Here is a 25369-nt window from a genome sequence, read left to right on the forward strand (position 1 = left end):
GTGGCTGAGGACCCATTGAGGCTGGTTTGGACTGAGCTGGATCAGGCTCTTAACAGATACCTGCAGAACTGAGGTGGGGTCACTGCAGGAACTTCTTGTTTGCAAGTGTAGATACCTCATTGCAAAGTAACGTAAGCAAAAAGTGGGGTTTATTGGCTCATGAATGTGAAAAGTCCAAGCATAGGTAAGCTTCAGGCACAGATGGATCTAGGGCTTCCATGACTTTTCAGGATGGGGTCTTTGTCGTTTGGATTCTACTTTCTTCTGTTGGTTTCAGGGTCAGATTGGCTGTCCTTGTGAGGTGACTCTGGTCAGACGTGGACCTTCCAAGTTAGCAGTCGCAGTGGGTGCTTAGGTTGAGCATCAGTGGACCAACTGGGCAGGAACTTGTCATCTTGGAGATTCCTGGCACTGAACAGGAATATGCTGATTGGCCATGTTGGGTCATGTGACTTGGTGTGGGCGCGGCATTGATGATACAAGCTGAAAATGATGGGTGATTCCTTCAAAGGAAAATGGGGTTCTGTTACCAGGAGAAGGCAGGATGGGTGCCCAGGAGGTATCCCCAGCAGCTCTGCCCCTCTCTTCTGGGTTACAACCACCCCAGGGGAGGCCCCCAGATGTTAGCCACATGGTCCTCAGGGTCCGACCTCTCCCCAGAGAAGCTCCCCCTGGGCTGCCGTCTGGGGACCTCCCAGCATTTGGTAGGTTCTGGGGCCTGACTCTTCCCTTGCAGAAACTAAACAAAAGAGGCCAGGAAGGGGCATCCCTTGGGGAGCTAGACCCCAGCCCGCCACAGGGAACCAGGAGCTCTTTCTGGGCGCCGCCGCATGCTCTTCCTCCTTTGTGCCTGCAAAAAATGTGGTCTTAATCCAGCGTGTTTAACAATGCGGACGGGATTAAAGGGCAGCCCTAATTGACTGACGGGTGGGCTTCCACCTGTTTACTCTCCACAGTAATTCCGTGAGGCAGGCCTGATTCGTCATGTCGTTCTCATGTCATTTGTGGGGGAGAAGATAGCCAAACAGTTTGTGGCTGGAAGGCATGACACTGAACAGACACCGGCCCCTTGGGTCCACAGGAAGGATGGCGCTGGACCAGATGGGAGCCTGTCCTGGCTCGTGCCAGGGGGACGTGGCTGCCTGTCTGAAGATGCACCCTAGGGTCCCGGAGCCCAGGCCCAGCACTGGCCAGCTGGGTGTGCCTCCCTGGCATAGTCGCCTGTCTCCTGGGGCTCTTGTGGGGTCAAGTGAGATTATGCTCATAAAAAGCTTGGCGTGCTGTCTAGCATGTAGTAGGTGCTCAGTCAGGAGGCAGTGCCAGCTGCTGTTCTTATTATTAGACCATCCCATCCCCACACGGCTGTCGAATTCTCATTGTGTAACTCTGAGCACATCACCCCTTTACAACCCTTCCTGCTTATAACTCCCAAAGGTCTTATTTTCTTAAAGCTGGGTTTCCCAGCCTCAGCGCTGTCGACATTCTGGGCCTGGTGATTGTCTACTGTGAGGGCATCCCGTGAACCATGGGTCATTTAGCCAACTGGCCCGCACCCAGCAGGTGCCAGCAGCATCCTGTCTGCCCCACCAAGTTGGGACAACCAAGAACGCTTGCAGACACTGCCCGTGGCCCCTGGAAGGGTTGCCTTCCTCCTCACTAGCCCTTCCCCAGTCGAGAAGCACTGCCCCACCCCAAACCCAGAGCACTGTCACGGCCTAGTGTGACAGTGTGGTCTGCTGGACTGGCTTCCACAGACCCCTAGGGTCACCCAGCACTGGGCTGCCCCTGCTCTCTCTGCTTGGACCCCTCTGGTCTCTCAGCCACAGGGACTTTGCACCTGCCGTTCTGTCTGTGAGGAGCCCAAGCTGGTTGTCTTTGTGTCTTACCTCCAGCTCACCCTTCAGACCTCAGCCGGGTTGTAACAAGAAGTCCTCCTGGTTTGTCCAAATAGGCTGCACCTGCCCAGTCTCGGCCGCCACTGCAGCTCCTTTTGCAGCGCCTGTCACAGTGGTAATCATTCGTGTCTGTGATTCTTTAATTAGAATGCACCCCCCACAGTGGAGTGTGAACCCCTAAGCATTGGGAGTGAATCCTCTGTGGCCAGCGGGGAGCACCCAGCGGAGTCCGGCCGGGCGAGCGCGTGAGTTCCGAGCCAAGTGGCGGCGTCTCACAGGCCAGCGGCTGGCCCCTTCCAGCCACTGCCCTGGACCCTGGTGCGGAGAGAGCGCCCTGGGTTGGGTGGGGCCCTGGGAGTGACGACGTGTTTGTCCTGTTTTGTTTTACACTTTTTATTGGGGTATAACATTCCCCAGTGAAATAAGAGGCACTGATCTTTAGTCTACAGCCTGATGACTTTTTACAAAGATAATTTTTTGTGAAGCCAACACCCAGATCAAGATATAGCACATTGCCAGCATTCCAGAAGCTCCTTCACCACCTCCCTGCAGTGTCCCACCCACAGGTGACCACTGATCTTATCGCGGTCATCACAGAGGAACCTCGCTGGCGTGGGTATTGTGTCAGACTCCTCCAAGAAACAGCCAGCGGGCCGCTTCTCCAGAGGAGGGCGTGTTGTAAGGAGCTGGCTCTCACAGTCGTGGCGGCTGGCGGGCTGGAGACTCAGGGAAGAGCTGACGTTCTAGTTCAAGTCTGAATGTCATCTGCCCACGGAATTCCTTCTTGTTCTAGGAGGTTGATCCTTTGCTCTACGCAGTCCTTCAACTGATTAGATGCAGCCCACCTACATTAGAGAGGGCAATCTGCTTTACCTAGAACCGGTTGGTTAAAATGTTCCTGTCGTCCAAAACGCCGTCCCAGACACGTCCAGAGTGGTGTTTGACCACGTTTCCGCGCACGTGGCTCAGGTAGCGGGACACACGGCGAACCCTCCGAGGTGCCCTGTGACTGGAACTCGATGGGCGTCCTCTTCCGTGTCTGGCTCCTTCCGCCCAGCGTGTGTCTGTGAGCTTCCTCCGTGTGGTCGTTCAGGAGCTGTGGTTCACTCTCCTTTCTCTTCCTTTCTTTGCTGTGATTCCTCTGTTGTTAGTATACTGCCATTTATTTTCATCATCGCTGGGTGTTTGCTTTGTCAGCATGAATCTTTTTTGGTGGCCGTCCCTGCCCACTTGTGGACTAGTGGACTTGCTGTGTTCCTGGCACACTCGTGTGTTACTTAGTGGGTGCCGACAAGCATCCTCCTGGTGGGTGTACCAGCCCCCCCTTCCGGCAGGGCGGCAGGGCGGCAGGGCGGGGGCACTCTGGTTCCTTCACCTCCTCGGGGATTCTGTGTGTTGCCAGTATTTCTGATTTCAGCCATTCTGGTGGGCGTGGATTGGCATCTCATTGTGGTTGCAGCGAGGCCTTTGTTTTAAGAAAATTCTCTGTTGGATGAGACACCTGTAGCCTCCCACGCAATCCGAGAAGTTTCTTTTCTGAAGGCCATCCTGTGCACCAGTGTCCAGAGGGAAGGAAACGAGTGTCCACCTTGCACCCCTGTCTGTCAGGCACAGAGCTGGGGCTTTCCAGAGTTCACCTCACGCCATCCTTAAAACAGCCCTTAAAAAATATGGACACCCCTGGGCAGAGACCGGGGACAGGCCACACGGCCACTGCCCAAGACCCAAGCATGCAGATGAAATGTGGGGTTCTCATTCCCTGGGGAGCCGGCAGGCGGGCAGGCAGGCGAGGTGTGGATGTGACCGATGGATGTCCCTGCAGAGAGAGCTGCTTTTGATGGGAGCCATGGCCCGGGCCACCTGGTCTCGGGGGCACACGCTGTGTTTCCTGTAGGTCCCCGCATCTGGACCGCAGGTTGTGGGTTTGGGAGGGGAGGCTTTGCCTGCGGTTTCTGTGAAGACCTGTGACTCTCGGACTGAGGCAGCATCGGCCCTGTGGACTCTGGGCCAGTAGCATCTTCTCACCGAACTTTGGTGAATATTTTAGGTGAAAGTTATTTTGCTATGTGAAAGCGTTTTAAAGAGTCCACAGTCGTTGACTTGTGTTCAAGAGAGGATATTTGAACGCTAGAAAGTAGGTAGACAGAATAAAAGTGAATCTTTAGGGTTAATACACCGTATCTGTGGAAAGAGTCAGCATTTGTCCTGACTTCTCATTTTGCTGTGGACTAGTGGGAAATTTACTGCAGAAAAGCATAGACTTCAGCACCAAACCTGGGTCCGGATCCCGAGTCTGGCACCTGTGGCTGTGTGACCTTGGCAGAGTCGCTCATATTTTTATGACCCTGCTCGGAGGGTTGTCTGTGGGGAGCACTTGGCCCAGCGCCCAGCCCATGGCAGGGTCCGTAAGTGTTACTAGATTGGACTTCTGATGTGTTTCACATCTGTGATCCCTTAACCACGGATGCAAAACCTCGAACACTATCAAAACAGGAAGGGCTTTTTCAATGTTTGGTGCAACTCATTTGGCAGCAAACTCTGACCCGAGGCCCTTTACAGTCTGTGGTGGTCCCAGCCAGAGAGAGCACGCGTGTCTCGCTCTAGACATACGTGAACATCCGAGACTGAGGTCTCTCCCCAGACCTCACCGGGGGTGTCACACTGTAGAGCACAGGCAGTGTGTTACCTGCCTGTAATCGGGGACGTCCCGAGTTCTGACGCACATCTGGGTTTCAGATGTCAGAAACCAAATTCAGATTTACTTAGGAAAAACAGTTTACACATTATCTCATGGACCTAAGAGAAAGCCAGGGATCCTTGGCTTTCAGGTGCAGCTGAATCCAGGGACTCAGGGAGCTCTGCCTCTCCCTTTCCTCTCTCATCACTCAGCACTGAGTGTCTGCTTTCTTCGAGTGCCAGTGTCATTCCCAGTCTTGCCTCACACAGTGGAGGGGACAGGCACCAGGACTGGCTTAGCCGGGTCGCTCCTGCAGCACCGTATTGAGCTGGGGCGGGTGGTGGCTCCTCTGAGGAGCATGGGGCACAGCGCACCAGCAGGTGCCCACCGCGTCGGCGGAGAACTCGCTCTGGGGTAGCCCAGCCTTCATTGGCATTTGTAGCTCCAGGAAAATCCCAGTCCCAGCCATGAATACGTCAGAGGGGTGCAGCCTCTTGTCTTTGAGCCTCTTGTTTTGACTGAGTCCCACTTCCTGTCCCTACCAGGTCTGAGTGTCTCGTGGTAGACTGACCTCTTGCTTCCCCATCTGGAACTCCAGTCCTTAAACCTCCCAGTATGTCTGTTGCTCACAGCAATTAGAAGAGATGCCGCACATGCCATTCCCTCCGCTGGAATGTCCTTCCATCGTTCACTGGCTCAGGCCAGCTCATCCGTGATCCTGGGTGTGAAAGACAGGCTTCTCGGGCCCTCCAGGGTCCCCCCTGAGACCCCTGCCCAGTCCCTGCCCTTCTTTCCTCCCCAGGGGCCATTTCACTTTGGGACGCTGTGTTGACAACCATCACCCTGGCCAGACTGGCACAGCCTGATGGCAGCGCCCAGTCTGCTCACTCACCACTGTTCCCCCCCCCCCCGGGGGGGACCCAGCGTGAGGGGTGAGGGGTATTTGTGAGTGAGTGAACGAATGGCAGAGTGTATATTCGAACCCGGCCTCCCTGACCCGAGGGCTCACGCTGCTAACCACTGAGCATCTCCCAGCATGTTCAGAGCTGAGCGAGAGGACCCGAGTCCATCTTGTTCTAGAGTGTTCTGGGGCACACTGCAGTGGCTTTCCATTCGCTTCCTGGTCTGCAGGTACGTCACATGGGATAACTCCCCCCTGGAAGGGCCAGACTCCCAGAGGCTCCTGCCTGCCTCTGGACCCCCTGCCCCCTGGCTCGCCTCTGCCAGGAACGTGGTGCCACTCGGGTGATCACGCTGGTGGCAGTGTCTGACAGACCTGGAGCCCATGTCGGTCTTTCCCCACCATTCCCTGAGGATGGCTGGCCCAAGCCCAGGCCACTGGAAGGTGCTTTCCCATGAAGCACTGCACAGGGGTGCGTAAGGGACGCTTTAGCGTGTCTCCTCCGCATCTCACGGCCGTCCTTCTGGGAAGCTGATCTGTGTGGTTCATTTTATGTATGTAGGTGTGTATGTATGTATGTGTGTATATACATATTCATTCATTCAGTCAGTCAGTCTGCATGGTTTTGATAGGACTGATTGGTCTCTGTATTCTCTCCTGGAAACTAGTTGTACTCAGGCGACTGAGCCACACTGGTCTCCGTGGTCCAGGGCGTGGCCCAAGCTGAGCCAGGCCCGGCTCCAGGATTTCTCTAATGGCTGGGAGGCTGGACCTGGGGCCACAGTTCCAGCCTCACAGGACAGCCTTCCTGAGAGGATGACGCTGGCTCACCAAGAGAAGGAAAGACAGTAGGACAGAAGACCCTAGAACAGCCACGACCCCACCCATCGGGCACCCAGTGTGCCAGGCACTCTGCGCACATTGACCCTGAAGTGCCTGCTGGCACCACGACGGAGAAGTGAAACGGAGGTGGTGAGGCCCTCGGAGTCTTGGGCCTGAGGGCTCCGCACGGCAGAGCCAAGGCTCCGACTCAGTGGGCTCGGCCAGGAAGCCCTGTGCCTCTGCGCCAGCCGTGGGGTCCGTGCGGCCTCCCGCTTTGGGCGTCCCCTGCCATGGAGCTTTCTTGCCCCAGGAGAGCAGAGGGCATCTTTTGTGCAGCTCTGTCATCACAGTGGGCGAGAGCGAGGATGGGCACACACCCAGCTGGGCATGGGGTGAGCAGGAGGCCCCGTGCCCAGGCCTCAGATGCCTCTGCCCTCCTTGCCCACCCTCAGGGCGCATGCGCAGCTGTAGTGGAGTACCTGGGAAACAAAGAGCTGCCTTCACGAGAGAGAGTCCCTTCGCCCAGCACCCAGACAGCCGAATGCCCAGTTAAACAAACAGCTGCAAATTGTACCCAGTCCAAAGAGGCGGTTAGGAAAAGGCCTGCATCTCCCACTTGGGCAGCCACTTCCCCCGAGGCCAGGCACAGGGAAAGGCCCGGCGGCCTAGCCGACGGCCAGACGACTCACTGGCGTGTCTTTGAATTGGAGCCCAGCGCCCGGCTCCTCCAACCAGAACAAAGGAGGGACCGCACCCCTGAGCAGGGCTCCCCGACCCCAGAGCAGGGCTGGGGGCTCTTCTGAGGACAGGAAGGCCCCTCTGCGCCAGATTTTCAGCAACATCAGGATGTGGAGAGAGCCCAGCTTACCACATCCCCTTGGCGAACTTGGACAAGAAACGCACGGGCTTTCAACACGACTCTTGTTCTCCATCAATGGCTTCCATTGTCGGCACGAACTCCCTGGCTCCGGAGTTGGTCCTGTGCCCTGGCCAGAGTCTCAGACTGGGAGACCTGGGCTCATCTGCTCCCTTCCTTGGTGTCGGGAAGCCCCCCGACTCCGGCCCGAGAGCTCTACGGAGGGAGTTTCCTCTGCCCCCCATCACTGGACCGGCAGAGCTGGAGGAGATGCTCTCCTTCCTGCCGTCAGGTTGCCGCCCTCCCTCAGGACGTTTGAGTGCTTCCCCCCTCCCCCCTTTCTCTTTGGCTGCCAGTATTCCCAGGAGAGCTTGGGATGAGCTCAGCAAACCACCACCTGGGTCCAAATCCGGACCCCTGCTGGTTTTCTAAATAAAGTTTTATTGGAACAACCACACCCATTCATTTACATATCTTTTACGGCTGCTTTTGTCTTTCCCTGGCAGAGCTGGGTAGTGGCAATAGAAATTGTGTAGCCCACAAAGCCTCAAATTTTCACTACCGCGCCCTTTAAAGAGAAACTTGGCCACTCATGGTCTAGGTCCAGGAGGACCAGCAGAGAATTGTTTGCATTTTCCGTCTCTGGCTCAGTGGACTGACAAATATTACCTGAGTGTCTGCCGTGTGCGGAGCTCTGATCTGGTTGCCTAGGGTACCATGATGGACAAGGCAGAAGAGCTGCTTGCCCTTCGGGGAGGCGGTGGGGGGGGGCAGGCTCCCCTCCGAGCCGTGCATGGGCACTTGTTGCGGCTGTGCCGTGTGGTACAGAGGGAGGGGCAGGGAGCTGTGGGGACCCAGTGCAGGGGTCGTGGTGGCTCCCCGGTGGGAATAACATGTCAGCTGGGGCCTTGAGGATGACCAGGACTTAGCTGGGTCAGTGGGCTGTGGAGGAGAGAGGGTGGAGAATTCTGTAGACAGACGGTTCAGCACCCTCCGGGAATGCAGTGAGGTCCCAGGAGGGACGAGCTTCCGGAACGGCGGCTTGGGGCAGGACAGCTGCTGCTGTGGGCCATTTGTCCCCCGTGACTGGGCTGGTGGGAGACAGGGATGTGTCCTTCCTCCTTTGAGACACTAAGGTTTCCCTTCTCCCTTGTACGAAGCTCATTCTAAATTCAGATGAACAGTTCTTCTAAAGTAGTGATGTCTGATTTGGTAAGCCACTAACCCTGTGTGGCAATGTAAACGTAATTTAAATTAATTAAAATGTAAAATCTGCCCTGGCTGCTGTAGCTCAGTGGATTGAGCATGGGCTGCGAACCAAAGGGTTGCTGGTTCAATTCCCAGTCAGGGCACATGCCTAGGTTGCAGGCCAGGTCCCCCCAGTGGGGGCCACATGAGAGGCAACCACACATTGATGTTTCTCTAACTCTCCTTCCCTTCCCCCTTTCTAAAAATAAGTAAATAAAAATCTTTAAAAAAAATGTAAAATGGTCATCCCTGGCCTGTGAGGCTCAGTGGTTGGAGCGTCGTCCCGTCACTGAGAGGCCGCTGGTTCGATTCCCAGTCAGGGCACGTGCCTGGGTTGAGGGCCCGGCCCCCCGCTGGGGCGTCTGCAGGAGGCGCCGACCACTGCTTCACTTTCCCTCTTCCCCTTCTGCTGTCTCTCAAATGAGAATTCCCTTCTCTTGTTAAAATTAAAAAAAAAAGTAAATGTTCAGCACTCAGGCCCACTGGCCGTGGAGTCCTGCACAGCCTCCGTGGCCGCCACGTGGGACAGTGGGGACACAGAGCGCCCCGTCACACAGAGAGTTAGTCCTGGGCAGCACCGGCCCCACGGGAGGATCGGGCCGACGCTCCGCCCGGTCACTGTGGGGCACCCGCCTCGCAGCCGGCAGAGCGAGGAGCCCGGGCTTCGGGCCTTTTTGTTCACAAGCCGCAGGATCCCGAGCAAGTTGCTGGATTTCTGAGTCTCTGTTTTGCCATCTGCGCAGCGGGCCCAGGGCCGAGTGTGGCGTATGGCGGGCACTCCCGCCACGTGGCAACAGTAACAATGTTAACTTCTGCGGCAGAGGGAAGATCACTAAGACCTTCACCCTGAGAATCCCCATCCGGGAGGGAACTGGCTTCCTCTGGGAAAACAAGGCGCTGAGTTGCCGTGGGAGAAGGGCGGCCGGAGGGCGGCCTGCGTCTGCACGGGAGCACCAGGGGTCTGTGGGTGGGAGCAGTGGGAAGAGGCAGGGAGTCCACAGGGTGCCGTGCGCGGTGGAGCAGTCAGCTGGTGTGGCCGAAGGTCTTTCAGAGCAAGGGTGTTTGACAACCCCCTGGGAACCATCTGCAGGCTGAGCGGTGGGCCGCAGCCCGGCCCAACGCCACCTTTCCCCGAGAATGTCTCAGGAGGGTAGAGAGGGGTGGGCTGTGGGGGTCAGGGCTGCTCTTCCCACAGGCCTGCTCGGGTGCAGAGGAGAGAAGGCACCCTGAGGCCTAGGGGTATCGCCCACCCTGTAAGTTCAGATCTCAGGACCCACCGGGCCCCCGAGAAGATCAGACTGGGTGGGACTCACGGAAATCATGGGGAAGCTTTGGATGTTCACGTGGCAGGGAATGAGGGGGTCATGGTCACCCCGAGGGCCAGGAGGCCTCGGTGGACATCTGGGTCACACGAACCTCATCCAACCATGTGGGAAGAAGCCCTGTGTTTTGGATCGGGGGGTGGGGGCAGGGTGCGGAAGACATCCTTTGCCTTGAACTGGAGGTGAGTTCTTCATTCAAACAATTGGACAGGCCCATTATGGTTGCAGGTGTTAAAAACCTAATCCAAACGAATTTAAGGGGGGATAAGAATGGACAACAATAATAATCCAGAGAATGAATCAAATGTGGGTTCAGGGAAGCTGGATCCTGGGCTCTGGGAGCAGAGGGGCCGTGTTCTCTGTCCCCTTCACTGGTCCTGCTTTTCAGCCCAGCAGAGGGCTGCCGGAAGCTCCGGGCTGACAGGAACTTCTGGATTCCAGAACGAGGGGAACTGGAAGCACTTTCAAGAAGCCTCGGTGACAGTCTTCTTGCCAGTGACTGGCTGTGGTTGGGTCACATGCTTATCCCTGACCCCATGGAACAGAATGATCTGACCAGCTTGGGCTCTTACTTTTCCCCCAGGACCGAGCCAAAGAAATTGAGGACCCGAGGCAGTCAAGGGAACTGAGTCACGCAGAGAGAGCTGAGTGGATGCCGGGTGGGGAATGAGAGACGCTGTCATTAGTTTGCCCGGGGCAGCCGAAGGCAGACCCGGCCCGCCGTCCATCCTCCGGGGGCGCTCGCTCTGGCGAGAGGATTGACCCCCATCCCAACGGCCCTTTGCGTCCTGTCTCTTCTGGCCTGAGTCCCGCTCCACAAGAGGAGTGGAATTAGCTGTCCATTGTTATCGCGACACTTCCTGAGAGCAACAAAGGGCCTTTCACAGTGAGGACGCGGAGCCAGGAGATGTGCGGGGACCTGGAAGTCGCAGCGCTTGGTTGTTGAGGTGCCAGATGGAAAGTACCCAACAGGTCCTGTTCAGAGTGTGGAGCTGAAACAGAAGCGCTCTTTAAAAATGCCCATATAAGGCCAGCATCACAGGTATACCTTTTGGAGTGAAGGGCACTGGGCTGGTGCTCAGAAACTGGAAACCCATGGAAGGTTCTGGAAAAATCGGTGAATGATGGGGCCAAGTTCTCTTCCAGGTTTCACCTTCCCCCTGGATGGATGCTGTCCACCGGGGGAACCGGTGTGTCAGGAATTGGGTCTCAGGGTCCCCTCTGTCCCCCTGCCACCAAGACCCCTTTTCTGGGAGAGCTTTAGGCAGAGGGAACAGTGAGTGACAAGACTGCGGACAAAGAGCACATGGAAAAAACAAAGAGCAAAAAGAAGGCTGGACAGAGACAGGTGGGGTGCAAGGGGAGGATGGGGATGGGGGCTCAGCCGGACCTGGGAGGAGCCAGAAAGCCAGGATGAGCTTCCTCGTTATCCCAAGAGCCTACGATGCCCTTGATGGGGTGAAGCCATGGCTGAGTAGGGTGGCACTGCGTGAATTTCCTGGGGCTGCTGTTAAAAATGACCACGGCCTTGGCTTGCGTGGCTCAGTGTATTGCGTGCTGGCCTGCGAACTAAAGGGTTCCCAGTTCGATTCCCAGTCATGCCTGCATTGCAGGCCAGGTCCCCAGTTGGGGGTGTGCAAGAGGCAACTGATTGATGTATCACATTGGTGTTGCTCTCCCTCCTTCCCTCCCTTCCCCTCTCTCTAAAACTAACTAAATAAAATCTTTAAAAAACGACCACAGACTAGGTGGCTTCCAACAACAGTGATGCATCTTCTCGTGGTTCTGGGGGCTGGAAGTCCAGACCTCCAGGTGTCAGCAGGGTGGCACTTTCTCTGGTGGCTCCAGGGAAGACTCAGCCCGGCCCCAGTTCCGGCGGCTGCGCCTGCCTCAGTCCACAGCCTCGGTCCGCAGCCGCCTCCCTCACCTCTGCCAGTGCCTTCCCTCCACCTTCCTTCCTGTGGGTCCCAGTGTGTCCTGGCTTCGAAGTACGGGGCGCTGGTTCACAGTCCACCCTGATCCCACAGGGTCTTAACTAATTACACCTGCAAAACCCCGTTTCCAAATGAGGCCACATCTGCGGTTCTGGATGGCTGTGACTGGGGGGTGGGGTGGGGGCACCACTCAGTTCACAGTGGCAACCTGCTGTGATTTTCCCTTGGCGCATAGGGCCCAGCAGCATGAAGCGTGGGGTGAAGGAAGCCAGCATGGAAGCGGGAGGCCAGTTGGGGGCAGGGGAGAGGTGGGGGAAACCTGGATGGGGGCGTGGCGCTGCTGGTGGAGCAGATGGGGTGGAAGGATGCTTGGAAGCAAATGAACAGCACGTGGTGATGGGCGGGCCGTGGGCAGAGTGAAGGAAGGTTTAGGAACACGCCCCGGGTTCGGAGGTGGCTCCGTCATCAGGAAACCCTGTCTGGTGAGGCTTCAGCTAGGATAGAAATGGATCTGCAGAGGGAAAAAAATTACCGGGAGGAGAAGAAAACTTGCACTTGTTTACGCCCCGCGAGATTTGCCTATAAGCTGCAGGAGTTCTCTGGGGGCCTCAGAGCCTCCTGGCTCTGCGTGGGGGCCAGGCATGCACTGACGCTGCTGACCGGCAGCCGTGGGATAACAGCCCTCCCAGTGCGCTCCTTCTTCAATGGTCCTTCCTCCCAGCTCGCTCCAGCCCCAGGCCAGGGAGATCGCTGCTGACGTGACTCAGGGCAGCATCCTTGACCTTGGGGCTGGGGCTGCCTAACGCTGGGGGACAGGTCCACCTCCTCCTTCCCCTGTTGTCTGGGGGACGTGGCCTGGTGCAGGGTGGGGGTAGGTGCTCAGAGGCCAGATCTCTGACCCCAACGCTGGGAAGGGCTCCCCACTTTCTCCTCCTTGCCGTTCCTCTCGGGGGCTCCTGGTATCACAGAGATAAAGCCCACGGACGTGGCAGGGGGGTGGCACCACCTTGCTGGGCCCAGACTGAGCCCCTTGTCGCTCCTGGGGTGTGATTCTCCAGGTGGCAGGAGCTTGTCAGCGCCGGTGCTGTGTGTAATCAGATGCACAGATGTTCAAAACTCAGGAAGGTGCTAAAGAGGCTTCTGGGCAATTGAGGGGTGGGGAAGAGGGAGAAACGAAGTTTCTGGAAACAAACCAAGTCAGTCACCCAGGACAGTGTGGGCGGGGGCTTGCTGGGATTGAAAAGTGGTCCTGCCCGTGGGACGGTTCAGGTGTCATAGTGTGTGAAGGGCCCAGCACGGGGCTTCCACGTGCCCCCAGTGTAAGTCGGGGGCTCCCCCTCCCCCCCGCCAGGTGTCCCAGGGTCCCTCCAGAGTTGGTCCCAGGCCCCAGGCGCACTCAGTGTCATGTTCATTTTTCACCAGGCGTGCCCTTCCATCCGCCAGGGTCTCGGTGCCGCAGGTGTGCTAGTGGGTCAGATGGAAGATATGGGAACCTGCAGCGTGAGGTCGGGAGTTCGGGGAGCCCCCACCCCAATTCAGCACCTGCCTTGGGCTCCTCTCAGTCCTCTCCAGCTCTCCACAAACACCCCCGTGTCCTCTTTCCCCGTAAACCCCGAAGGTCCAGACCAGCCAAGTCTAGTTCACCACCAAACCTGGGCCCCCTTTCTAGACACTGGAGAGAGGATGCGCTGCCCCTGGGGAGCGGGCGGGTGTGTCACTGCAGGGGTGGCTGTGGGGTGGCTGTGGGGTGGCTGTGGGGTGTCTGTGGCTGCCGCCTCATAAAAGCAAAGGGAAGGACTGCGCGTCGGCTGGGTGGGGTGCGAACAGGCAGGATGCGAACAGGGTCTGTCCTGCCCCACGTTGCTGGGGCCGCTTGGAATCACACGTTTCCTTGTTAACATCCACCTTCTCCACTCGCTTGAAATGATCACACTGATGTTCATTGGGCGCTTCTACGTGCTGGCTGACAGTCTCCTGAACACTTTATAAGTATCTACTCATTCAAGCCTCACGGCACTCTGTGAAGCAGGGACCGTCACGATCCCGTTCAGGGTACAGCAAGTTCAGGCACAGAGAGGCCAGGTGAGGTGCCCCAGGATGCACAGCTGGAAAGAGGAGAAGTCTGGGATTCGAACACAGGCTCCAAGCCCCACGATCTTAACCCCTGTGCTCTGTTGCTCTTTTGGTGAAGAGAGGGCAGGGGCCATGCCTGCTTGCTCGGGATGGGGCCCGGGCACCTGGCTCAGAGTCCTGTCTGTGGATTAAACGAATGGACGAGTGGGGACACTTTCACTGGGGCAGAGGGTGCCTGCCTCTATGAGCTGTGGCTAGGCTGCCTGGGCTGTTTTCTCACTTCCCACCAGCTGACCCGTGGGCTCAGCTTCCAACTCAATCCCTTGCTTGCAAGCTCTTGCCTCAAGGTCTAGGGTACACTGTAGGCGAATGCGGCCCGAGGAGAGCTTTTGGGGCAGGCCACGCAGCTGCGGGCTGGCTGGCAGCGAACGCCTTGCTGTGGGGGCTTCTCTGCGGGCAGGAGCCGTTTGGAGGCGTTCGGAATTCACTGAGTGCTTCCTCTGGACCAGGGGCTGAGATACAGTGATGTGGCCAGAAAGGCTGGGTCTCACGCAGGTCATGGTCTGACTGTGAGATGAACGACAGGCATCGACCAGACGACCCGAGAGACAGATGTGCAGGCACAGCGGTAACAAGCGGGACGGGGAGGGACGGGGAGGCCCCTTAGATGGGTCCGGGGCCGGCTTTGCTGAGTGGGGCTCCTGAGCAAAGGGCGGGGCGGCTTCCAGTCCAGTGTCTGTCGGATAACGCCCGGGGGTGGTGGTGGGGGGTGGGAGGAGCCACGCAAGGCCAGTGTGACGGGGCATACTGAGCGAGGTGGGGTGGCGGGGCACGCAGGGAGAGGAGGTCCGATCCGTGGCCATTCACGGACTTTGCCCTTGGAGCTGTACAGCTGGTGACGGGCGTCAGCAGGCTCTGCCGACGTGATCACACGTAGGCTCTGAAGAGACCACTCGGGCTACCGTGGGACCCAGGCAGAGTTGGTCTGAAGATCCCCTCCTGCCCCTCTGCTCCGCCCTCCGTTGGACCCAGGAGCAGGAAGGCCGTGACAGAGGGGCGCTCCCCACGTGAGCCAGCCCGCTGTACAATGCCCCTCGTCTTGCCCGGGGCCTTGCTGCTTCCCAAAGCCCTTTGCTGCCAGAGGAATGAATGGCCCCAGCGCTGCAGCCTTTTGTAACGCGTGGCCGCCCCCTCAGCTGGAGAACAGGGCTCCTGTCAGCCGTCAACCCTGACCGGCTCGCCTGGGAGCTGACAAACAGACGCTGGCAAACGGGAGGCTTGAAGGTGGTGCCAAGCTCTGTGGTTTGGACTGGCCCTGTGAGGGGAACAATGGAAGCAGCTAACCATCTGCAGGAGGGGGAGGCAGCAGAGACTCAGCCGGGACACAGAGAGGCAGTGTGGGGCACAAGGCGGGCGCTGGGCGGGCACTGCGGCCTTGCAGACTGCCACCCGCCCGCCCAGCGGGACGCCAGCCTGCCCATCCACGCACCTTGCTTCCTGTGGTGCCTCCTTCCGAGGTGGAGGGGGTTGGGGGGGTTACAGGGGTGGGGCTGGCATTGGGGAGGGGGAAGGAAGATGGTGGACAAGAAGCTGCCCTTCCTGCTTGATGCCGTGACTTAGAGGCTGCAAAGCCTTGGCTGGTTTTGCCATTCAGATGGTTCTGATGAGTGAGGAGTCTTCCCTCGCCCAGAGTCAGAGTCGCCTGTGGCCACAACCTGTCAGGAGCCTGGCTGTGGGTCATTGCCTCGGGCCTGTTGGGGCCGTGGGGTGGCACAGACAGCCCACGCCGTGTCCTTTCGGGGCAGACGGAGCACGGCATCCCCTGCAGCCAGCCCAGGCAGGTGAGGGCTGGCTGGCTCTGGGCCGGGAGCTCCTGCTCAGTCCCTCCTGGGCTCCCCTCCTCCCACAGGCCGGCCCAGACTCGCCTTGGTAGCAGTCCTGGGGCCCCAGGGCCTCTTGGGAGCCAGCCTTGGGCAACACAGTGGCCCTCCCGTCGCCTTGCTGCTGGGGAAGGGGTTGAGGGAGGGCCATGGAGCTGAGGAGTGCCTTGTACTCAGGGTGGGAAGCCCGAGAATCACAGAGAGGGCCCGACATCTTGAAGTCCCACTGCGGGAGAAGAACGAGCCCTTGTCGTTTAGGTCGCTCTTGGCAGCCTAAGTGCTCCTAATTCATACACCGGTGCCCTGAAACATTCTTATCGAGATCTTTGAGCATGCAAGGCCGCGAGCCAGCCAGTGAGAATCCCATTGCTGGTGGCTGGCATTGTTGGTGGGCCCTGCGGGGCCCTCGTTACACTGCGGGGTTTGGAGAAATAGCTCCTCGGGTCTGACTCCGGAGCCCTCCTCTCTCTGAGACCCCGGCATGTGGCTCGCGCAGGGCTCCTTGGTCAGGGCACTATGGATATTTTGGGCAAATGCTTCCTTGCCGGCGGGCTGTCCTGTGCACCGGAGGGCGTTTAGCAGCATCCCTGCCCTCCGCCCCCTCGATGCCAGGAGCAGCCCCTCCCCAAGTCGTGACAAAATTCGTCTCCGGGGGCAGACTCTTCTCCCGTCGAGAACCAGTGCATTAGAGGGACGATCTGGACACAGCTTTGAGTGCTGTTTGCTGGAGTTCCAAGTCTCCTGCTTTTCTTCCAACCCGTTTCTTTACCTGTGTCAAGGTCACCGTGGCTGCACTCCCATCCGCAGCCAGGACACCCTCGCACCGGGCTCTTCTGTGACGGGAGGAAAGACCCTCTGCAGATGGCCCCACCAGGCTGCCGCAGACACTTGGGAATATTCCAGACCCCTGGACCACAGTGGGACTTCGAGTGAACCTTCTGATGGTTCCTTCCTGTTGTTTTCACAGTCAGACTGAAACAGGCCCCAGCTCAAAGGCTGGGTGACGTCCCCGGACCTGCGCCAAAATCGGCCACCTAGAGCCGGCTGGAGAGGTCAGAAAGGAGCGTGTTTCCTGGTGGGAGCGCCGTCACTCCTGGGCTGGAGAAGCGTCAGGTGGGAGAGACCAGGAGCCCAGCTTCTGGTGGGGGGCCATTTCCAACATCCAAACAGGCCTCGAGGGTAAAGGGATGGAGTGTTTCTAAGACCTCGTTCCGAGGAGCCGTCCCCAGTGAGAGGTGGCCTGCGGCCAGCCCGCTGCCCCTCCTGGGGGGTGCAGCACGGCTCAGGCCCAGTGAGGGGAGCCGGGGGTGTGGCATTGACTCACATCTTGGAACGATTCATTGTTCTTCTGCTCTCAATAAACCCCACCGGTCTTGCGAACCTTCCCATCATCACAGAACTCTGTTTTGTATAAAATAAACCGGAGCCGTTGGTGTCTGATTCATCTCCACTGAATGTAGCAAAAATAGTGTTTGGCGAGAAATAGTTGCTGTCCAGTAGGAGAGGACGAGGCGTCTCTGGAACAACGCCTCCTGCCCTTTGAAAACAGGAAGTGGCAGCGGCCAAATGCAAATGCGTTCCATGCTGCCCAGGCCGCTCCAGAGCCCCCCCCCCCACGCCCACCTGGAGGCCGCAGGTCTGCCTGGCCAGCCTCCTCTTCAGCTCCCGACACCTGAGGGTGGTGAAGCCTCTGTCAGCGCGGCCCTCCTTTTCGGCCCATTCTTCCTGGTGCGGACAATGTCCCTGCTCTTACTGAGAGAGAAGGTTCGGTCTGCCCCGCCCCATTTCTCCTCTCAGCCCCTTCTCTTAATCCTTGGAGTGCTCGGAGTGCTCGCAGTGCACTCGGAATATGTTTCTTCTTCAGAGAAATTGAAAAAAGGAGGCAGGTGCCAGAGAGTCCAGCCAGCACGGGGATTCTTTCTTCCAGCTCAGGGTTGGAAAGGAGCACTGTCTTACGATTGATTCTTGAGCACAAGTTCCTGACCCAAGAAGCTTCCTGCAACTTATTGAATTGCAGGTGAACAGAAACCCTATGTGAACTGCCTCAGAGGAAGGAAGGGATTTATTGGCTCATGTTGTTGAAAAGGCCAGTAGCTTCAGGCACAGCTGGATCCAGGTACTGAAAGGCCATCGGCAATCATTCTCCATTTCTCGTTTGCTTTCCTTTCCTGATTTCATTTGAAGGTAGATCATGCCCTTCAGAAGGTGAAATGCCCACCACCAACTTCAGTCCCACATCCTATCCCTGTAGACACTCCAAGCAAAATGGATATTGAACAGGCAAAAATGACACTACTGTTTGTCACAAAAATGTCACAGCTGATAGATGTCCATGCAACTGCTTGTACCTATAAAAAATTTGTGTTTTCTAGGCCTTCCCAAACATTAAACAGTGAACATGGACTTAGGGATGACTTGGTCACAAACAACAAATTAGCTTAAGCACGAAGATCATCTTTTTAAAGAATTAAGGGCCCTGATGGGGGATTCGGGGCTGGCAGTGAGACCACCACATGAGGGGTGACGATGAAGTCAGGAACCCACTGAGAGCCCCCACAGAAGCCCTCTCTCTCCATGCTGTCCGGCCAGCTGTGGGGTTGCCTTTGGTCTCCCCCCTCAGTCCGTCGGCTGTCCCCCTGTTCTCTGCTCATTGCAGGACACAGGCCACCTCAGGTGGCGTCCACTACTGCTCAGAGGTCACCGGAAGCCCATGGCCCCCTCAAGCTCCCAGGACAGAGAATCTGCTTGGGCCAGCTCAGACAAGGATCCACCCTACGTCCAGTCAGTTGTGGCCAGGACACAGCCTGGGTCCCCCATAGCAGCGGTGGGAGCCCACCATCTGGGAAGGGGGCCTGCGGTCTTTCTTCCTGCGACAGTGGAAGCAGAGCCTTGGCCCTGTCTCAGGCCCGTGCCCCACGCTGGTGTCCTGCTGCGCACATGTCCGGCTTTGGGAGGACTTGGCTCCTGAAATTTGCCCCTCCTCTCCTTCACCCTTCCTCTCCTGTATCATCGGTTTTAATCCCCTGCACCCCCATACCCAGCCTTGGGGTCATTCCTGTAGACCGCTATTTCTCAGGCTTGGTACTCTTTTTTATAAAAATATTTTATTATTTATTCTTAGAGGAGAGGGGAGGGAAGGGAGGGAGAGAGAGGGAAAGAAACATGTATGTGGGAGGGAAACATTGATTGGTGGCTTCTGGCAAGACCTCAACCTGGGACCTGGCCTGTAACCCAGGCATGTGCCCTGACTGGGAATCCAGCTGGTGACCTCTTGGTTTGCAGGAAGATGCTCAACCCACTAAGCCACACCCGTCAGGGCTCAGCCGTGATGCTCTCAGCACGTGGGACTGGTTAGCATTCCCTGGGGAGGGGCTGTGCTGTGCAGAGGGAGGTGCTGGCAGGACCTGACCTCTGCCCACTGGATGCCAGTGGGCCCTCCAGTATGACAACTGGAAAGCGTCTCAAGACACTGGCAAACGTCCCTTGAGGGGCATTTTGTCCCCAGCTGAGAGCCACTGTGCAGACCCTCGGTCACAGCTGGCTGTCACTCTCTGTGAAGGAGCCACCACGCTGGAGCACAGGGCCACCTCCACGCTTGAGGCACTGTCTGCTGCGGCCAGTGCGCTCCTTTCCCTCCTGCTCCTGCTCTCGGGTCTCGTGCCCATTACTGCCCCGAAGTGGCGCTGAGGCACCTCGTGAAAGCCCTCGTGAACTCCCGCCTCCTTGTTCTCGGAGTCTCAGAGCAGCACTTTGACTAACCCCGCCTTCTTGAAGTGCCCCCTAGGTTCCTGTGTCCCTGCACGCACCCGTGTTCCTGCTGGTTCACTGGCTCTTCCTTCTTGGTCCCCTTTGCTGGCTCTTTCTGTACCCCCACCCCCTGGGGTTCTGACTCTGACCTTCTCTCCTGTTGCTGTCGTCCCTGGCTAGGGGACCTCACCTTGTTCTGATGACTTTGCAGTAGATCTTCTGCCTGGATCTCTTCCCTGAACTTGAACTGGCATCTCCAACTGCCCATGTGCCAGCCCCACCTGGACATCTAACTGCCTGCCAAACCTGGCACAACCAGATCAGAGCAGCGGTCCTTCCTCACCGCTCCACCTCCACGTCGCTGCCTTACAACAGCCCGTGACACGGCGCTGCCACCCGTCCGTCCAGTTCAAGCAAAAGATTTCAAAGCCGTCTCTCTCTCAATCCCTTCCCTTCCCCTTCCCTTGTATGTTCACTCAGCAAGTCTTATCACCATAACTTCCAAACCCATCTCCCTCCACTCCCATTCTTCAACCCCTAGTTTGGGGCCCGTTGTCTCTTGGACAGACCTGTCAGCTGGCTCTATCCAGTCGCGTGCCCTTGACCCTTCCCCTTGTGCAGTGCAACTTTACCATAGTCTATTCAATCAGACCCTATCCCACCTCTCACTGAAAAACAACTCCCCCACCCCCCGTGGATTCCCATCTCACTGAGAACTGAAGCAGAGCGCCTCACCTTGGCTCCCAAGCACCTGCCTTGCAGCTTGTGGTGCCTCTTCGAGTCCATCGCTTCCTTTCGGTGCACTGACGGGCTCGCCCTCCTCAGGCATGCTGGCCGCCTCCTGTCCTCGCCCAGACCAGCCTCTCTCCCTGCTCAGGTCTCTGCACCAGCAGCCCTGCCTCCCGACGTCTGAAGGCGGCTGGCTTATCACTCGGGCCTCTGAACGGCTCATCTGCCCCGGTCACAGGACTCCTTTAACCTCTCTCTGCAATGCCACCCTATGGGATCTGCCCATAAAATTGTTCTGTTGGTGAAGTGTTTCCTGTCTGCCTGCTCTCAGTGGGCTGGGAGGTTCCGATGTCAGAGAAGGTCTTGTCGCCGTTGTGGTTCCCCATCTAGAACAGTGTGTGCCACCGAGGAGGCACCCAACAAATAATCTGAGGACTCGGTGACTTGTGTGAGCAAGTATGCAAATCAGGGCCCAGTTAGGAAGGTAGAAACCACAAGAGTTATTTAAACAGCAATAATTTAATGTGAAGAATTCATTAAGCAGGTATTTGAGAACTGAAAAGATTAATAATGAAAACAGCAGGTACTTTATAAAAAGGAATAATTAAAGATCATAGAATTAGCATTATCAGTGGTTTAAGGAAAAATCCTGGATGCATGATAAAAATTATTAATGAAAAACTAAAATATACTTGATTTTGGAAATTTAAAAAGGATCTAAATTAAGTCAAGTTCAAAACAGAGCCCTTGGCTTTGTAAATCAATTGTTAAAACAGTTCTTCAAACAAATGAAAAACATACTAGACAAGGTTACAATATTTGTTTCTTTTTTAAATAAACAATCTTAGAATATTTCTAACTATAGAAAAATTGCGAATGCAGTACAGTTTTCATGTATTTATTGCAGTTCTCCTGTTAACATATTAATACTGTGTGTTCATTACAATTAATGAACCACTGTCGATTCATCGTTATTAACTGAAGCCAGGACTTTATATAAATTTGCTTAGTTTTCTTCTAATGTCCTCCTCCTGCTCCAGGATCCCACCCAAGTCACCGCATCACACTCAGATGCCCTGTGTCCCTGGCTCTTCCAGGCCACGGGTCTCCCAGACTTTCTCTGGTTTGGGCGACCTGGACGGTTTGGAGGAGACCGATCGTGTGTTCTGTAGACCACCCGTCACTTGGGAGTGATCTGATGTGATTCTCACATCAGACGCACCCAGGGGCCATGGGCTGGGGGGAGGAAGACCCCGAGGTGACAGGCCTTCTTACCACATCACGTCAAGGGGACGTGCTGTCCACATGACTCATCACTGCTGAAGCTGACCCTGGTCACTGGGACCCAGGCAGTGCTCGCCAGGTTTCTCCACTCTACCTTTGAAAGTCCCCTTTCTTCGCTTCTCACCTCGGCAGCGCTGCTCATGTCCTGTTGTCGACATTGGTCTATCAAGTACCCGTGACATCATCCCATGCCTGCGTTTGATGCAAGAGGGCAACAGAACGTCTTACCAATTTAAATACATTAGGAGCAGAGTTCTTTGTTTGTTTTTCAAAAAAGCCTTTTCAAAATAGGTGGTTTCCTCATGGAAAGCAAGCATGCTGTCCAAAGCACCGTGACCCTCCAGAACGAAATCTGGAATGAGGTTTGGTTTCTTTTCCCGGGTGATACCATTCGTACTCGGGTGGCTCATCAAAAGAAGCAGGTTTCTCTCAAATTTCCAGTTCTCTAAGGACTGCGGCTTTATGAGGAAGTAAGAGAGTGATTCAAAGCATCGGGTGGCCATGAGTTTTCCTGTGGACACACTGTGTGCTTTAGAAAAAAGTTCTTGCCTAGAGAAACTGGCCTTTAAGCCTCCCTGCAGTATAAAGGAAAATCGTATTTTATTTATTCATTATTTTAAAAAAATTCATTTTAAACAAACAGATGAACCCCTTCATATCCTACCTCTGTTCCTCTAACAACCTGGCCATTTTTTTCCCCAAGCAATTTGTGAGAAATAAAAAACGTACCTTCTTCTCACTATGGCAGCCAGCCTTTTTTCTTTTCTTTGTTAAAGCTGCCAAATATTACTTGCCCTCAAAAAAGCACTTCGAGGTACCAGGAGGAGGCGAGCTGGATGGATGAAGGAGGATGCTGTTTGAAGGGCGTGTTTCTGAGAGAAGACTGTGCATCGCTGGGTGATGGCATCGGCCGGGGCTGGTGGTGCCTGCTCTTGACCCAGGCTGCTGGGCTGGGTGCCTGGGAGGCTCCTGGGGAGCTCAGCACGTCCTGTGGGCGGGAGTGTGGACAGGACACATGTCCACATCACGGCTTTACACGACAGTATTCTAATCTACATGTTATCTACATATCAGCACTCTTCTGGAGAAAGGTGTCCATGACAGGTGACTGCAACCCAGCTCAAAGTGACAGAAGCCAAATGGTCATTCATTGGCTGCCAAAATCCAAGGCCAGGTCATATGACCGGGAACTGCTGTGCCACCGGGCTTTTGAAATGGTCTGCGTGGAGGGTGGGTCAACGATTTCCCGCATCAGGAGATACGGGGAACAGCTCGAGCAAGGTGGACCATGCCTGGCCAGCTTCCCTGCATGACACATGGGCTGGTCTGCTGTGGGTGACGGGGCGTGCTTGTCGCCACACAGCCCCGGGGCCCACTGTCACGCACTGAGCCACCCAGGAGGCCTGCCTGGCCCCCGTGCGCCGTTGCCCCATCTGCCACCCTCATCTGCCGAGAACCCATCTGTCCCATCCAGGGGGCTCTCCTGCCAGCCCTGAGCCCAAGCCCAGATGCAGGACCGAACCTCACGGCCTTTGGTGCCTGGAGAAAATGCGAGCGTCTCGGGAGGGGGTACTGGGGGCAGAACCCCCCAGGGCTCGGGCGGTTCTAGAAACAGGCACGTGCCACCCGGTCCCTGTCGTGGGGTTGCTGGGCCACTGCCTCTGCCCCCGACCTTCCTATCTCACACTGTAGGGGAGCCTCATCGAGTGTGAGTGCCACGCCGGCTGTTAACTGTACACACGCCAGGGAGGGAAGGGAAGGGATGCCGTAGTTCACGTGTGTGTGTACGTGTACGCCCTCCATTCCCCACCTGTCCACACCTCGCCCCACGGCGGGGGGGAGTCCTTTCACTGTCACCTCCGCCCTCCTTGTCCCGTAGGCTTGTCTGCACACACCCTGCTGACAGTGTTTTTTGTGCAGGAGTGATGGGGTTTTCGAGAGTAATTCTGACCACACCGGTTCCTTTTATTTTATTTTAAGCTTTCTAGAAAGCATTTTTCTGTTATGCATAACTGATTTTTTTTGTCATTTTCCCCAGTGACTTTATAAATTTTATAGTTTTCATTTGCCTGGCCAGGATCTGTGAAGTAACAAAAGTGCGAATCCCTGTCTAAAGAAGCAAAAGCTCAGACAACCAGCGACTCTGCTCAAACTGTTTACATTTTCAGGGGTGAATGTGACTACATGCTCCTTTTTAGTAGGTGGTATTTTGGTAGAATTTTCATAGAATTTGGAATAACTTCTGGTTTCCCAGGGTGTCTTCTGCGGCCGCATCCCACCGGGTGACAGCGTCCCAGAGCTGTCCCCCACGACAGCGGGGTGGGGTGACGGCGGTTTTCCTCCAAACCAGGACCAGGCTGAATGTGGCTTTGTTTCCAAAGCTAAAAGTTATGCTGCATGCAGTTGTAAAACATGGATATTCTAGGTTCCCGCTGCTTTTAATCAAGAGTGATGGTTCAACTCTTGTTGAAAAGTCAGTTTGAGTATCAAGTGATGAAACTTCAGGTTGCAGTAAAAATGAAAAAAAAAAGAGACATCTTTTTGAGCACAGCTTTATGGAATAGAGTATGTATTTAATCAGAGGGTCTGAGAGTAAAGGAATAGCATCTTAACCTAAAGGAAGCAGGTAGAATTGTTAAATAGTTTCCTTTTTGTCATCTATTTACTATTGCAACTTCAATTAGGCACATATAGTACATTAATATGAAATACTTTAAAAAGACATGATCTTTTTTTAAAAAAATAGTACCTATACAGAAAGATCACTTACTGCTAGACAGGATGTCGACACGACAGGTGTGGACTGGTTTTTAAAGCCTTCGTTTTTGTCAGCATGAATTTTCTTTAATTATTTCCCATTTCCAATGGGATCCATCCTGAGGTGTAGTGTACGAGCCGGTATGAAGTGTTACAGTGTAGTAATTCTGGATCCCAAGTCATTTCGGGTAGAAATGGAAACGTGCAGTTTACTGAAGCAAATTCATTTTTCCTTCTGTTACGTCTACGTGTTCACCCTCTTCGCCACCTTCTGCCTGGTGAGCCTTTCCTGGTGGTGGTCTCTGAGGAGGTGACTTTGAATTCGCTCTCACGTCGCCTAAACGAGATGGGTCACCAGGTGCACACAGAGAATTTCGGAAAACCTCTAACTCTTCCTTTTGATATTTTGGTAGGCGGCCACGTAGACCTCTACAGCTTTGCCATGAGATCACATTTCAATAGTGACAGATTCTGAAAATACAGTCTTTACGTATACCTTTATTCTCTGCTTTTCGAAACTGTCAGTGATGATCACCCTGCAGGCGATGAGGTGCTTGGTAGCGCCCACTTAGCTCTCCATACTTCGGGTTCTGCCGGCGGAAGGACCTGTCGGTCCGACGGGTTTTGCCGACGTGTCCTTTCTGGCCGAGTTGACTGTTAAGCTTCTCCATTCATTGCTGTTGGTGGTGCTTTGGGGTCATCTTGTCTCGTTTTCACAGTGGTTCCCTCAGTGGTTCAAGTACTCTGACTTCAGGTCTTTCAACCTCTGCTTGTCGGTAATCCTGAAGTTTGGCAAACTCATCGGCAGAGTTTTTCAGGCCTTCCTTTAAGTGTGGGGTCTCTGTAGAGACACATGCATTTATTTCACTCACTAGGAGGTCTGCTTCGTCTCGTAGCCTGGCAGTTCCCACACATCAACAGCAAGTATTTGGCATGGCTTCTCCAAAGTGCTTCTCCCTGTTTGCGACAGCAAAACGCTGTCGTCTGGTTTGAGTGTCTGGGTGTTCCAGGCTGTGCCCCAACATTTTGCCTTGTGCGCCACAGAAACCCGGGACTGGGGCCCCACAGCCTGGCCCAACGGGGCCTAGGTGTGCACTGGGGGTCATGAGCTGCCGCCGCTGGAGCCTGAGAGCCCACCCCCAGTTCTTTGTGCATGTACTGATCCAGAGTCCAAACAGGGCAGTCCCTGGGGAGACCAGGTGGTCCCTGGGGAGGGAAACAGGAAGAAGATGGACAAGGCCCAG

At 55.7% G+C, this 25369-nt stretch overlaps 1 pseudogene; it reads right to left on the bottom strand.

Annotated features, from left to right (window-relative positions):
- Positions 1 to 14077: 14077 nt before the first annotated feature.
- On the bottom strand, positions 14078 to 25150 carry LOC119040644 (CBY1-interacting BAR domain-containing protein 1-like; annotated as a pseudogene).
- Positions 25151 to 25369: the final 219 nt, after the last annotated feature.

The sequence above is a fragment of the Artibeus jamaicensis genome, unplaced genomic scaffold, assembly GCF_021234435.1.
Source record: "Artibeus jamaicensis isolate MK-2021 breed Jamaican fruit bat unplaced genomic scaffold, CSHL_Jam_final contig_685, whole genome shotgun sequence".
NCBI classification, from domain to species: Eukaryota; Metazoa; Chordata; class Mammalia; order Chiroptera; family Phyllostomidae; genus Artibeus; species Artibeus jamaicensis.